The 13,624-nt window shown below is 40.1% G+C and overlaps 1 pseudogene across 1 annotated transcript; it reads left to right on the top strand.

Annotated features, from left to right (window-relative positions):
- The first annotated feature begins 11,704 nt into the window (after positions 1-11,704).
- On the top strand, positions 11,705-13,422 carry LOC149843749 (UDP-glycosyltransferase 88B1 pseudogene; annotated as a pseudogene). The gene has a single exon (XR_016431155.1). The product of XR_016431155.1 is annotated as a UDP-glycosyltransferase 88B1 pseudogene (transcript).
- Positions 13,423-13,624: the final 202 nt, after the last annotated feature.

A 13,624-nucleotide genomic window follows, 5' to 3' on the forward strand; every position in this document is an offset into this window, starting at 1 on the left:
CATTCAAAACTGTTTGAACCAGCTTAATAACGATGAGTACTGGCATGGTAACAGAGATAATACACAAAACAGAAGTTACATATATAAGAAATGATTGATGGAGTAAGGATTTAACGAACTTATGATGCTAATTTACAGGAATATGTGAGAAACCGATCATTTTGTGCAATTCATGATATAAAACAAATCGATGATACTGAACAAAATATTGAAATTGAGAGAAAATATCAATCAAACGCGAAATATATAACAATTTTTACAAGATCACAGAAAATAAATTGAATTCAGTATACAAAACAATGGATCCTACCGAATTGACCTATTGGAATCGATGATGCCAAAATGGAAACTAAAAAAAAAAATCAAAGTGAATGGGACAAATTCCCTAAATCTTCCTAGGTCCTGGGTGCATTCTTAGTTCTCGCTAAAAGAGGGAGAAAGAGAGAGTGAATGATGCCGAAACTCGACACCCCAAATATACATATATGCTGAACCGAAATAAATGGCGTGATGCAGAATCATAACCCACGAACACAGTTCAAAGATCTATCATCGACGAAGAGAGATATTATGAAGAAGATGATGTTGGTCAAAGCAATAAAATAGAATACAGAGGAACAAGGATTGATAAGACGGATCAGACAATATGAGGATGACATGCAAGTGTGAATATATGACACAAGATCGGAATGAGCATAGGGAATTGACATGAAACAAGACATGGATAAACAATATATATATATATATATATATATATATATATATATATATATATATATGTAAGACAAGGAATCGAACACCACAGGGTATGTCAAAAATGCAAAACAAGAGGTCAGAAAACAAAATCAGAATAAATACATGGACATAAGATTGGAAAACCATCATTTAACCAGTAATGAAAATTGTAATGAAAAATGGTAATAAATAAGAGAAAAAAAATGAAGTCAGTAAAGCGCCATATTAACCTTCCTTGTCAAACTCAGCAAAGCTCAGTAAGACTCTGTTAATGGCGTTCGAATCTGATTCCAGCATCCAGGCAACTTGCCAAGGGATGTTTTTACTGGAGATCAGTGAAAAGTATATAAAAGAAATGCTCCCATGCCAAAATTGTTTTTTTTTAGTCGACAATCAAGGGATCATTCAATCGAATATCAGAAATTACTACACTTCAATGCCAAATAAAGAGAAAATAGAAATGGAAATTCTTAACTAAACAGGAATGAAAATTACATAAGCGTAAAGTAAAATGAGAGCAACGACAGAAAATTGCAATCATATTGAAAGGAGGAAGGGGTAAGTAGAAGCTAAAATGCAGAGGAAAATAGACGAGAATTCATCATTAGTTAATGCTAAAAGAATAAAATAACGATATGGGCAAGGATTTGATATGTTGGGATATTGTAATCCCGTTAATTTTGTACATGAGGAGTCAGTATTGCTACAAGCAAACCAACATGCTCGATGGTGCGTCAATGGGGCAAAACAAGAGAAATCAAAGAAGAAAAGAAATAACAGGGAGAGGGGAAGAAAGAAAGAAAAAAGGACTTACTAGATTGCTTGAAGGATTAATTGATCGTGGCTCCACATGTATTCTCCAGCTTGGAGATAATCCGGATCAGATTTTAGTTGCAAGTCTTCTCCCGGGTTGCTGCGTGATGATGGAGGGGGAACGAGGGGTGATTCCAGAACACTTCGTCCTCCCATCCTTTTGTTTCTGCCTAGTTTATATAGAGTCTGAGGAAGCTTCGAGTAGGGGAGAGTTTGTTAAGGATCGACGGCCAGCGATGGAGGAAAGGGGGGCGTCAGGCCAGCGATAGACGGTTGAGAGATAGGATTGAAGTCGTTGGTGATGGACGAAGGAAGGAGGCCGTGGAGGATCGGATGATGGAGGGGGAAGAGAGGAGAAGGTTCTGGAGTTTGGGCGAGAGAGGCCATGGGTGCTTCCTAAAGGCCGAGAAGGAGGGGCTTCGTAACCCTAAAGAAAAAAAAATCATTGAAACCCTCCTGTTTTAAAGATTTTCAAAAGGCCGGTGGTTTTCCAAAAGCTTTTGCAAAAACTGTTTTTTAAAAAAAAGGCTTATTCTTCAAGAAGTTTTTTCAAAAACCGAAATCAATTTTTTATATTTTATATTTTTTTGTTCTTTTCTTCATTTTCAACATTTTTTTGTATTTTTGGAATAAAATCCTAAAATTTACGAGAAAACAAGGATTTAAAATATTTTTTTCTTTTTTTATTTTCAAGAAATATTTATAAAAGATGGTTTTTCTAAGAATTTTGGGTTTGATTCCTTCATAAAATGGGTTTGGACCCAAGTTTAAGAAAATATTCGAGTTTTAAACCTCGAATCAAGGAATATAATATGATGGATCCAAACGGATACCGGACGAACTGTCTGAGCTTTTCAAAAAGTTGTTTTGGAAATTTCTAGAATTTGGCTTAAAAATTGAATAATGAAGCTCAGATTTTGATCTTTTATCTGAATCTGGATCCGAAATCGTGTCAGATATGTAAAATGAATTTAATTTCAGAAAACTTGAGAAATAAAAATGGAATTTAGATTTAAAAGTGACTCAATTACCCAAAAAAATGAAGATAAAGGGCAAAAGGGGGATATTTATAAACTTTTTGAAAAATTTGGGGTGTTTACACTCTGGAACATTTCCAAGCCCAGAAAATACATGGATGATAGTCTTTCAGATGAAAAGCAGTGACATATGACTAATTATGATACCAAAAACTTGTATAAATCTAGGGTAAGTTTGATTGAAACCTGAGAAACATAAAAATTTCTCTTTGCATGCTTCATTTTCAATCTCATCAGCAAGAAGCACTTACGTCAGGTAAGTTCAATAGATGCACTGAATGACATCCATCCGATACCCAAATTGTTGGTGACCCTGAAACATAAATGAATTTTAAATATAAAAAAACAATAAAATTTATCATAAAAAATAGAAAAATATAAGAAAGGTGACCCACTGCTGGACCAGAATGTTTCTCACGTAAAGCAGCAAGCCATGACATAACGCACTAGGACCTAAATGTTACTTACCTCATCAGAAGATGAATCTTCACTGGTGGCCTCTTCAGCTACGGGTTTGATTGGTGGTTTAACCTTTTTCATAGAGATTTTAACCTACATTACAAAGATTATAAAAAAATAAACATTATAAATCTAATAATGAAACATTAAATAAAAAGTAATGTGTGAGCTATATATGAGTAATGTGTGAGCTATAATTAGGCAACAATTTGAATGATGGCGAAGGCAACAACGAGGAGGATTTGGAGAGGAAAAGGAGGGGGAGGAGGGAAGAGAGAGATCATGCCCTAAATAGGCCTTTTTATATCGTAAATTAGTGACCGAATTTTTTTGTCACTAATCCATCGCTAATTAGCGACAAATTAGTAAAAAAAAAAGTAATCGCTAATTTGTACCTAACTTGCGATAGATTTTGAGACAGAATTTTTTCGTCGCTAAGTAGCGACAGATTGTGTGACAAAAAAAAAATTGTCGCTAATTCCGATTTTAATTCTAATTTTGACGATGGCTAGTTTTCTCTAGCTAATTCGTCGCAAATTTGCGACGAAAAAAAACCTTCGCTAATTAATGTTTTTCTTGTAGGGTTAGTTGAAGATAACTGATCAAACCCCACTGGTGCAAGGGTGTATTGGTAGCTTTAAGAGGTGAGCCAAATAAGGCAAGATAGTTGTGAGATCGGATCTGAGGTATTCTTTCCATCATCGACGGTTCTTCGTCATAAAAAAAATAATAATGATAATGATAATAATATTGGCGTCAACACTAGTTTTTACGCCCCCGATGATTCACTGAATCCCACGTCTGGTGTATGTTCGCCCCCCGATGATTCACTGAATCCCACGTCTGTGTTCGGGGGATCGAATGAGCGCCACGTATTCATGCACATGGGGCTCGTATTCTCGTGTATGTTGACATAACTTTGCATCGGACTCTGGTGCTGTTGAAAAGACTTAATCACCCTTACTTGCTTTTCTTGCCCTGAAATGACGGTTCGAGGAAATGACAAAAGTATCCTCCATTCAAAAGTTGTGAAACGATGGGTCGATAAAAAGACAAAAAAGTCCTCCATCCAGAAAGTTTGATGTTAACCATTTAAAGTGGAGATGTTCCTTATTCATTAAACTCCTGCGCCATTTGCTGTAACAGTTGCTCCCATTATCAACCAAAACTTTGCCTTCGTCTCCAGTCGAGCTTTCCGCCTTGTTTTTTATCCTGTTGTACAACACACTGTCGCCTTCTCGTGCCTGCCTTGCGTTACAAAACATTCCAGTGTCTTCTCTTCATTTTTGTTGTCGTTAGGCATCATGGTAGAAAGCAATGATTCACAAACATTCCTTCCAGTGCCATTAAGGCAGCGTGAGTAGCTTTTCATCTCATCATGCGATCAATGAAGAAGGCATGTCGTCTTGTGTGCCATTAAGGCATTGTTTGGTTATTGCAGGTAGAAATTGTTCTTACGAAGGTTGGAAACTTATCGATATTTGTAAGACGTTGGGACCTATTGATAAGAATGCTTATTTGCAGATGCTAGGAAGGGCCTCTACCCCATCAGGTATCCTACATTCATTCATCGTATGCATTGTATCTCAAACCGCTGTATTAGTAACAGACTCTCGTTTTTGTGAGATACATTTTTGTTAGTTAATATCGATTTGTTTGCTATTATGCTCAAGTTCTTCCTTATCGATTTGTAATTTATTGTGCGATATATTTATCGACCTTTTAGATAGTATGGTTTTGTATCGTCGAGTTGTAAGTTATTATGTTGAACTGCCGTATCGATTTTCAATATCTTACAAATCGCTATACATACATATTGTTTTGTTATATATTACATTTCATGTAATATGTATTTGTAAGATATTTGTACACAGACTTTGAAAACATGTGGTTGCAGAAACACATTGTTACACCCATGGCGGGGCGATTTTCGCATGGATATCGCTGCTCTCTCATTGACTTCTATTGAACTCGCTTTAGAGCCTCGTGGATATTATGAGAGCGTTATTGTCAACACACATGTACGACATGTGTATTTTATTGGCATGGTAAGCGATAAGTCGATGCTTAGTATAAGCAAACATCAAACTGCACTTGCTTTGATACTTTCATGCATTAAATCGTTGCTTTGACTTGTTTAACCCTAGTGGTATCCGTTGTTATATGCATCCTGATTAAATCATAGTAAACCTATGCCGCTTGCTAATGCAAATTGATATATTGCTTACAAAACATTCCACTGTCTTCTTTTATTTGTCGTTGTTGTTAGGCATTATCGAAGAAAGCAATGATGCACAAACATTCCAACCAGTGCCATTAAGGCAACGTGAGTAGCTTTTCATCTCATCATGCAATCGATGAAGAAGGCATGTCGTCTTGTGTGCCATTAAGGCATTGTTTGGTTATTGCAGGTAGATGTTGTTCTTACGAAGGTTGAAAACTTATCGATATTTGTAAGACGCTGGGACATATTGACAAAAATGCTTGTTTGCAGATGCTAGGAAGGGCCTCTACCCCATAAGGTATCCTACATTCATTCATCGTATGCATTGTATCTCAAACCGTTGTATTAGTAACAGACTCACATTTTGTTAGTTAATATCGATTTGTTTGCTATTTTGCTGCAAACACAAATTGATATATTGCTTAAAACATTAGTGAGCTTATCATCAGGTTGTAATAAAGACGATGTAGCTGAATCAATCGAAAGATCTGGAGAATTGAATATCTATACTTATGACGCAACTAAAGAATTGAACATCTGCACTAACAATGCACATGAAAAGAAGGGTGCAGACATTAGACCCACTTTTGACTTGAATGTTCTAGTGGAAGAAATGCAATTTAATGATGAGGTAGACTACCATGACAGTGCACATAATAAAAGTGTAGGCTCCGGGAATGTACACGGAAGTACACTTGACTTGAATGTTCTAGGAGAAGAAATGCAATTCACTAATGAGGTAGACTACCATGACAGTGCACACAATAAAAGTGTAGGCCCCGGGAATGTACACGGAAGTACACTTGACTTGAATGTTCCAGGAGAAGAAATGCAATTCAATAATGAGGTAGATTTTGATGTTAGTACACTTAATAAAACCGTAAGAACTGGGAATGTACATGGAATTACACGTGACTATGTTCCTGTAGAAGGAACTCAGTTTAATAACAAGGAAGATGCATATAAATTTTACAATGATTATGCCTTAAAAGTTGGCTTCACTGTGAGCAAGTTTTCTTGGTCGAAAAATGCACAGGGTGTCTTGGTTAGAAAGACATATGTCTATTCCAAGCAAGGTTGGAAGAAATCAATGCGAAATCCAACAAGGAGCATGCCAGAATCAAGATGTGGATGTCAGGCGAGATTGATTTTGAGAAGACATCTGAATGGGAAATTTGTCGTGCGTACTTTAATCAGTGATCATAATCATGATTTATCTGCATCATTTATGACTGCTATGCTAAGGTCACATCGTAAAGTAACTGTAGCGCATGCTGCAATGGCTGAAATAGCCGATAGCGCCGACATTGCACCAAGGAAGACATGCAATTTGTTTACCCGCATAGATGGTGGTCGCGAAAATATGACATTCACACCTTTGGATCTAAGAAACCACTTGAGAAGGAAGAGGACAGATAACATAAAGAACGGAGAAATATGTTGTTTGGTTCGCTACTTACAGAATAAATCAAGCAATGAACATGGTTTCTTTAGTGCAATGCAAGTGGACGAAGATGAATATGCTGTGAATATGTTTTGGGCAGATTCAAAGTCTAGAGTAAATTATGAATGCTTCAATGATGTGCTTGTGTTTGATACTACAGTAAAGATTAATACTGAACAGTGGCCATTTACGCAGTTTGTGGGAGTGAACCATCACACACAAAGTTGTATATTAGGCGGTGCTTTTGTGTATGACCAGACCAAGGAAAGCTTTGAGTGGTTGTTCAGAGTATTTACACAGGCAATGAACGGGAAGCATCCTAAAACTGTACTTACAGATGGTGATCACGTAATTGCGGCTGCAGTGCTTCATGTGTGGCCAGATGCACATCATCGCCTATGTTTGTGGCATATCTTTCAAAATGCAGCAAAGAACATAGGACACATATTTAATCAGAATACAGGGTTTGACAAAACGTTTACAAGGTGTGTACTTCATAGCGTAGACGAGGTCACTTTTAAGTCAGATTGGGACAAAATGATTAAGACATACGACCTTACTGACTGTCTGTGGTTACAAAATTTATATGCAGAAAAAGAGAAGTGGACATTGGCATATGGAAGACAATACTTTTGTGCAGGTATGATAAGCACACAAAGAGCTGAATCTATGCATGTCACCCTGAAGAAAACTTTGTATTTATGTTTAACAATGTTTCGTTTCATAGAACAATATGAATTATTTATAGACGGTCTAAGACAGAATGAGCTTGAACAAGACGTGAAATGCTTCAATACACGACCTCAAACTTTTGGCATGAAAATATTGATGCGACCTGCAGCTCTGTATACACTAACTGTATTTGAATGGATCAAGAAAGAGGTGTTGCATGTCATGAATTGCAAAATAGAATAACTCGTGCAAACCGAGAATATGCACAAATACCATATTTTTTGTCAGGGCAAAAAGCATCAGAAAAGGCAAGAAGCACATGTCACGTACAATGTTGACAACGGAAGGGTAGAATGTTCGTGCAAAATGTATGAATTCAAAGGCATTTTATGCTGTCATGCATTAAAGGCACTCAATCAAGAGAAGATACAAGAAATACATGAGTCTTACGTAATGCGAAGATGGACCAGACGCGCGAAGATTGAAATGCTCGTTATGGACAATGCGAGTAAATCTGGTGTTGACGAGAAGTGCCACATAGCCTCACGTTACCAACAATTGTGTAGGTCATTCATGCATGTTGCTGATTTGGCATCGAGAAGTGAAGAAAGCTATGCATGTGTGAGAAAAGTTGCAACAGAGTTACTTGAAAACGTGGAGTTAATTCACATTAAGTCCGTTGCAGCGAATAAATACCAGACGAAGATAATGGGATCGAAAAGCGTAGGTCAAAATCATGTTTTGCATGACACTCCCGAGAAGTTGCACCGAAGCGTAAACATTATCTTCAACAAGTTCGTAGTGAACGTTGTTGATTATGATGGATATATTCATGAAGCGAAGGGTATCAAAAGAAAACCTGCCTTTGATCGCAGTCGTCGGAGGGCAAATGGTGCACTAGAATTGGTTGGCAAGAACATGACTAAGAAACAACCTACCTGTAATAAAAAACAACAAGGCCCTTGGAATGAACAGGTATGTAAAACATTATATTGCTTTCCATTGATTGAAGCTTGTCAAATAGCTAACTCGCGTAATGTCCATCATGCAGCAATACCATGCAGAAGTACCACCAAACGTTCAAACCTACATTCCTCCCGACCAGATTTCTGGCAACGATCACTACAGTTTTATAAGTCTTTTGGTATGTAATCAATGTTGCGAGGAGGTATGCATTTCTTGTGAAACTTAGATCAGTGTCTAATATTTTATGTTTCATGACAGGCTCTGATGCATTCGACAGATAGGTATGGGACACAGGAATCTCGTGTGGGCTATTAATTTAGTTATCATGCCTCTTTGCATGCCCCGATCTCCACAATGCCGGATTTGTTTTTGAGTTTATAGTCATTTGTCACTGACGACTTGCGGTCCGTGGTTGGATTTGCTATAATCGATAGATAGCGATTTTTTGCTTCTCCAGGAAGTCGATTGATGACATCACTGTATGGCGATTTGTGGTTATCGTTGAATAGCGATCTGTGGCATCGCAGCATAGTGATTTGAGGGTATTGTTCGACTGTCGATCAAAGCGGGTTGACAAAGATTGTTCAAGTAAGCTTTTTTTGGGCAATGAGCAAGGTTGCGCTTCATTTTTTGATCTAAGTATGCTATCACCTGCGCGGTTGAAAGCCTACTTAGATCATAAAATGAAGCGCAACCTTGCTCAATGCCCCAAAAAAGGAGTGCGTCGTTCTGATCGTCGTGGCTATTATATCCTAGGGGAAGGACGCCAGACCCTGATTGCACTGTATGTGGGGGTGAATCTTCTCTAAGGGGAGTACTTTCGTACGTCTTAGCCTATTACATAATCTAAACATGTTTCTATTGTTTTCATTATGTTCTTTGCATCCGTTTATTCGTATGCTGTTGTCTGGATTTTGGTTGTATGCAAAAATCGACATGCTTGCTCTCTATTTCTGTTTCGATCTGCTGAAAATCATGATTTGTATTCTACTGCATATTATGATTTATATCGTATTTTATATCATGATTATGATTGTGAAACTGCGTGATCCGAAAAACGATCCAACACAGACTTCAAACAATTGACATTAGAATATCAAAAAATGAGATATATACTCCTGAAAATATTATTCCTCAAATATAACAATTGTCTATTCAGCCAAAAGTGCAATACAAACCTTGACCAAGAATCAATGCTGAATTTTCCGCAAGTGGAATAATCTCATGGACCTTTTGAGTTGTGAATATCGATTGACATACTGGCACTAAAGCAAAAATATGAAAAAAGGAAAAAAGCATATTAGGACTTTCTGATGGAGGTTTCCCCCAGTGAAGAAACAAAAACAGTAGGTAGCGACTATGAAGCCTAATGTTTCTGATCCAATCATATTTCTGCAAGGAATTGGCAGTGGAGCATATCTCTGGCTTCATAGCAATATAGGCATACAACAACAAAAACTAAGGCTCGTTTACACAGTTAACCATTAAAAGCATGGACAGTGGAGCAGTTTAAGATTATTTTAAGTCACACTCATTTCAAAAAACTAAACAATGAAGTGCATGGGATCACAATAAAACCCACATTTGTTCTATCTGCAATGCATGCTTGCTTATGGATTATACTCATGAAAATGATTTGCTTTTGAAACTTGAGAACAAAGGCCATATAAGCAGCAACATGCTTTGAATATGACATGGATCATTATGGATGAAAAGGGACAGAACTGCCTCTGGAACATTTCCAAGCCCAGGAAATACATGGATGATAGTCTTTCAGATGAAAAGCAGTGACATATGACTAATTATGATACCAAAAACTTGTATAAATCTAGGGTAAGTTTGATTGAAACCTGAGAAACATAAAAATTTCTCTTTGCATGCTTCATTTTCAATCTCATCAGCAAGAAGCACTTACGTCAGGTAAGTTCAATAGATGCACTGAATGACATCCATCCGATACCCAAATTGTTGGTGACCCTGAAACATAAATGAATTTTAAATATAAAAAAACAATAAAATTTATCATAAAAAATAGAAAAATATAAGAAAGGTGACCCACTGCTGGACCAGAATGTTTCTCACGTAAAGCAGCAAGCCATGACATAACGCACTAGGACCTAAATGTTACTTACCTCATCAGAAGATGAATCTTCACTGCTGGCCTCTACAGCTACGGGTTTGACTGGTGGTTTAACCTTTTTCATAGAGATTTTAACCAACATTACAAAGATTAGAAAAAAATAAACATTATAAATCTAACAATGAAACATTAAATAAAGAGTAATGTGTGAGCTATATATGAGTAATGTGTGAGCTACAATCAGGCAACAGTTTGAATTTAGAATCAGAAAATACATTAGAAGTCGCCCAAGCAATGAAAAGGGAGGGATGCTATCGAGGGTGAACGGAGTGGTGTGGATGGAGGAAGAGGGCAAGGAAGACGATGTCATCTCTGGTCGAGGGACGCCACGAAGGGCAAGGACGAGCTCGGGGCTCTCCCATCCTTGAAGTCCCTGCTCGACGATGACTGCTATGTCAAGAGCATCACCCACCACGAAGAAGCCAAGGACCTCGGCGCCCTCACCCCTTCCTCGAACCGGGCCCACCATGCCATCCTCCTCCATACCGTCGACTCCTTCTCCCCTTCCTCCGACTGGCCACCTTTTGCGACAACGATGGCGAAGGCAACGACGAGGAGGCTTGGGAGAGGAAAAGGAGGGGGAGGAGGGAAGAGAGAGATCATGCCCTAAATAGGTCTTTTTATATCGCAAATTAGTGACAGAAATTTTTTGTCACTAATCCATCACAAATTAGTGACAAATTAGTAAAAAAAAAAGTAATTGCTAATTTGTACCTAATTTGCGATAGATTTTGAGACAGAATTTTTTCGTCGCTAAGTAGTGACAGATTGTGTGACAAAAAAAATTCCGTCGCTAATTCCGTTTTTAATTCTAATTTTGAGGATGGTTAGTTTTCTCTAGCTAATTCGTCGCAAATTTGCGATGAAAAAAATCCTTGGCTAATTAACGTTTTTCTTGTAACCCCACTGGTGCAAGGGTGTATTGGTAGCTTTAAGAGGTGAGCCAAATAAGGCAAGATAGTTGTGGGATAGGATCCCAGGTATTCTTCCCATCATCGACGGTTCTTCGTCATAAAAAATAATAATGATAATAATATTGGCTTCAACACTAGTTTTTACCACGGATATTAATGTAGACAACTTAACATGCCGTACAAAAGTTCGGACAATTGTTTATTCCGGGACTCCACGCCATCAACTTTATTTTTTTAAGGACATCACCTTTTATATTCTATGATAAAACTGACCGATAAATGTATCATCACTTCAGGTAGGCAAATGGAGCATCCGTGAACGGCACCTCCCAAAGCCATATAAATACATGCAGTACTAGAACCAGTTGCCTTAAGAGAGCCAGAGCAGAGAGGCAGCTCTTGAGCAAAAAGATGAAGCAGCAAACTCTGGTTCTCTTCCCATCCCCAGGCATGGGCCACTTGGTGACCATGGTCGAGTTCGGTAAGCTCCTCCACCTCCGCCTCGGCCTCCCCATCACCATCCTCATCGCCACACCTCCCTTCAACCTCGGCGACGTCCGCCCTTACATCAAAACCATCCAGTCCTCCGGCCTCTCCATCTCCTTCGTCGATCTCCCCCCCGTGAAGTTCTCCCTCGATCATGCCGACCACCGTGAGCTCCTCATCTTCGAATTCCTAAACGAGTGCAAGCCCCACGTCAAGGAAGCCTTGGAGACCATCTCCAAGGACTCTAGCATCCTAGCCTTTATCATCGACTTCTTCTGCATCTCTTCCATGAGCGTTGCAGCGAGCTTAGGCGTCCCGGCGTACGTTTACTACACTTCTCCTGCTGCAGCCCTCACTGCATTCCTGTACCTCAACGTGCTGCATCGCCAAACGGACCTTAGTTTCCGTGAACTAGATGCGGATCTGGACATTCCGGGAATCCCGCCCCTGCCGTCTTTGGACATGCCCTTGCCGATGCTGGATCGGCACGAGACGTATCATTGGTTTTTAGAGGTGTCGAACCAGCTGAGCCGAGCCCAGGGGATCATAGTCAACACCTTCGATGTGCTCGAGCCCCGGCCCCTCCGGACTATCGCCGACGGTCTGTGCGTGCCGGATGGGCCCACGCCTCCGATCTACGCGATAGGACCCGTGATTGCCCCCGGGAAGGAGACGGACCGCGACGACGCCAAGTGCCTCGACTGGCTCGACTCGCAGCCACAGCGGAGCGTCGTGTTCCTGTGCTTCGGGAGCCTGGGCCGGTTCTCTCTGGCTCAGCTCGCCGAGATTGCAGACGGGCTCGAGCGGAGTGGGCAGCGATTCCTCTGGGTGGTCCGGAACCCGCCGAGCAGTTTGGGAGCGAACCTCGTGACTCCGGATTCGGACCCGGTGGAATTCCTTCCGGACGGGTTCCAGGAGAGGACACGTGGTAGGGGGCTGGTGGTGAGGTCGTGGGCCCCACAGAAAAGGGTGCTGAACCACGTCGCGGTGGGTGGGTTCGTGACGCACTGCGGGTGGAACTCGGTGCTGGAGAGCGTGAGCGCGGGTGTGCCCATGGCTGCCTGGCCGCTGTATGCCGAACAGCGGCTCAACCGGGTCTTGCTGGTGGGCGAGATGGGTCTGGCTGAGACGGTGCGGGAGGGCCCCGATGGCCTGGTGGGCGCGGCCGAGGTTGAGAGGTGTGCCCGGTTGCTGGTCGGGTCCAAGGAAGGGGCTCGGACTCGGGAGCTCGCCGAGTCAGCCAGGGAAGCAGCAGCCGCGGCGGTCAAGGAGGGAGGGTCGTCCTGGGCGAGCCTGGCGAGGTTGGCTGATGCGTTGAAGGTCAAGGTGGGCACCAGAGGACCATGAGTGATGAATGATGATCTCTTTTTTGGACCGAGTGTGGGAAGAATATGTTTTATTTGGACCATTTGTCATTTGTGTGGAGCACGATCTTTTCCCATTACGTTTGACCTCCTTGTGTACTATTAAATTGGACCACTGATCCATAATATATTCAGTATTTATGTTTTTATGAAAAAAACCATGATATTTTAAAAACCTCGCGAGAAATTATGTTTTGAAAATTTCATATAATTTCTTGTGATATTTTCAGATTTTTTTTTCAAATATACCACGATGTATTTATCACACTGGCTGACGATTTATCGTCCTTTTCACAAGAATGATGTAAGGTCTGCTTCATAATGGACTAAGATGTGCGGACACACCACATATGCACTCTGAAAAGTATAA

This window comes from Nuphar pumila, chromosome 3 (assembly GCF_984573655.1).
Source record: "Nuphar pumila chromosome 3, dmNupPumi1.hap1.1, whole genome shotgun sequence".
Lineage (NCBI taxonomy): Eukaryota > Viridiplantae > Streptophyta > Magnoliopsida > Nymphaeales > Nymphaeaceae > Nuphar > Nuphar pumila.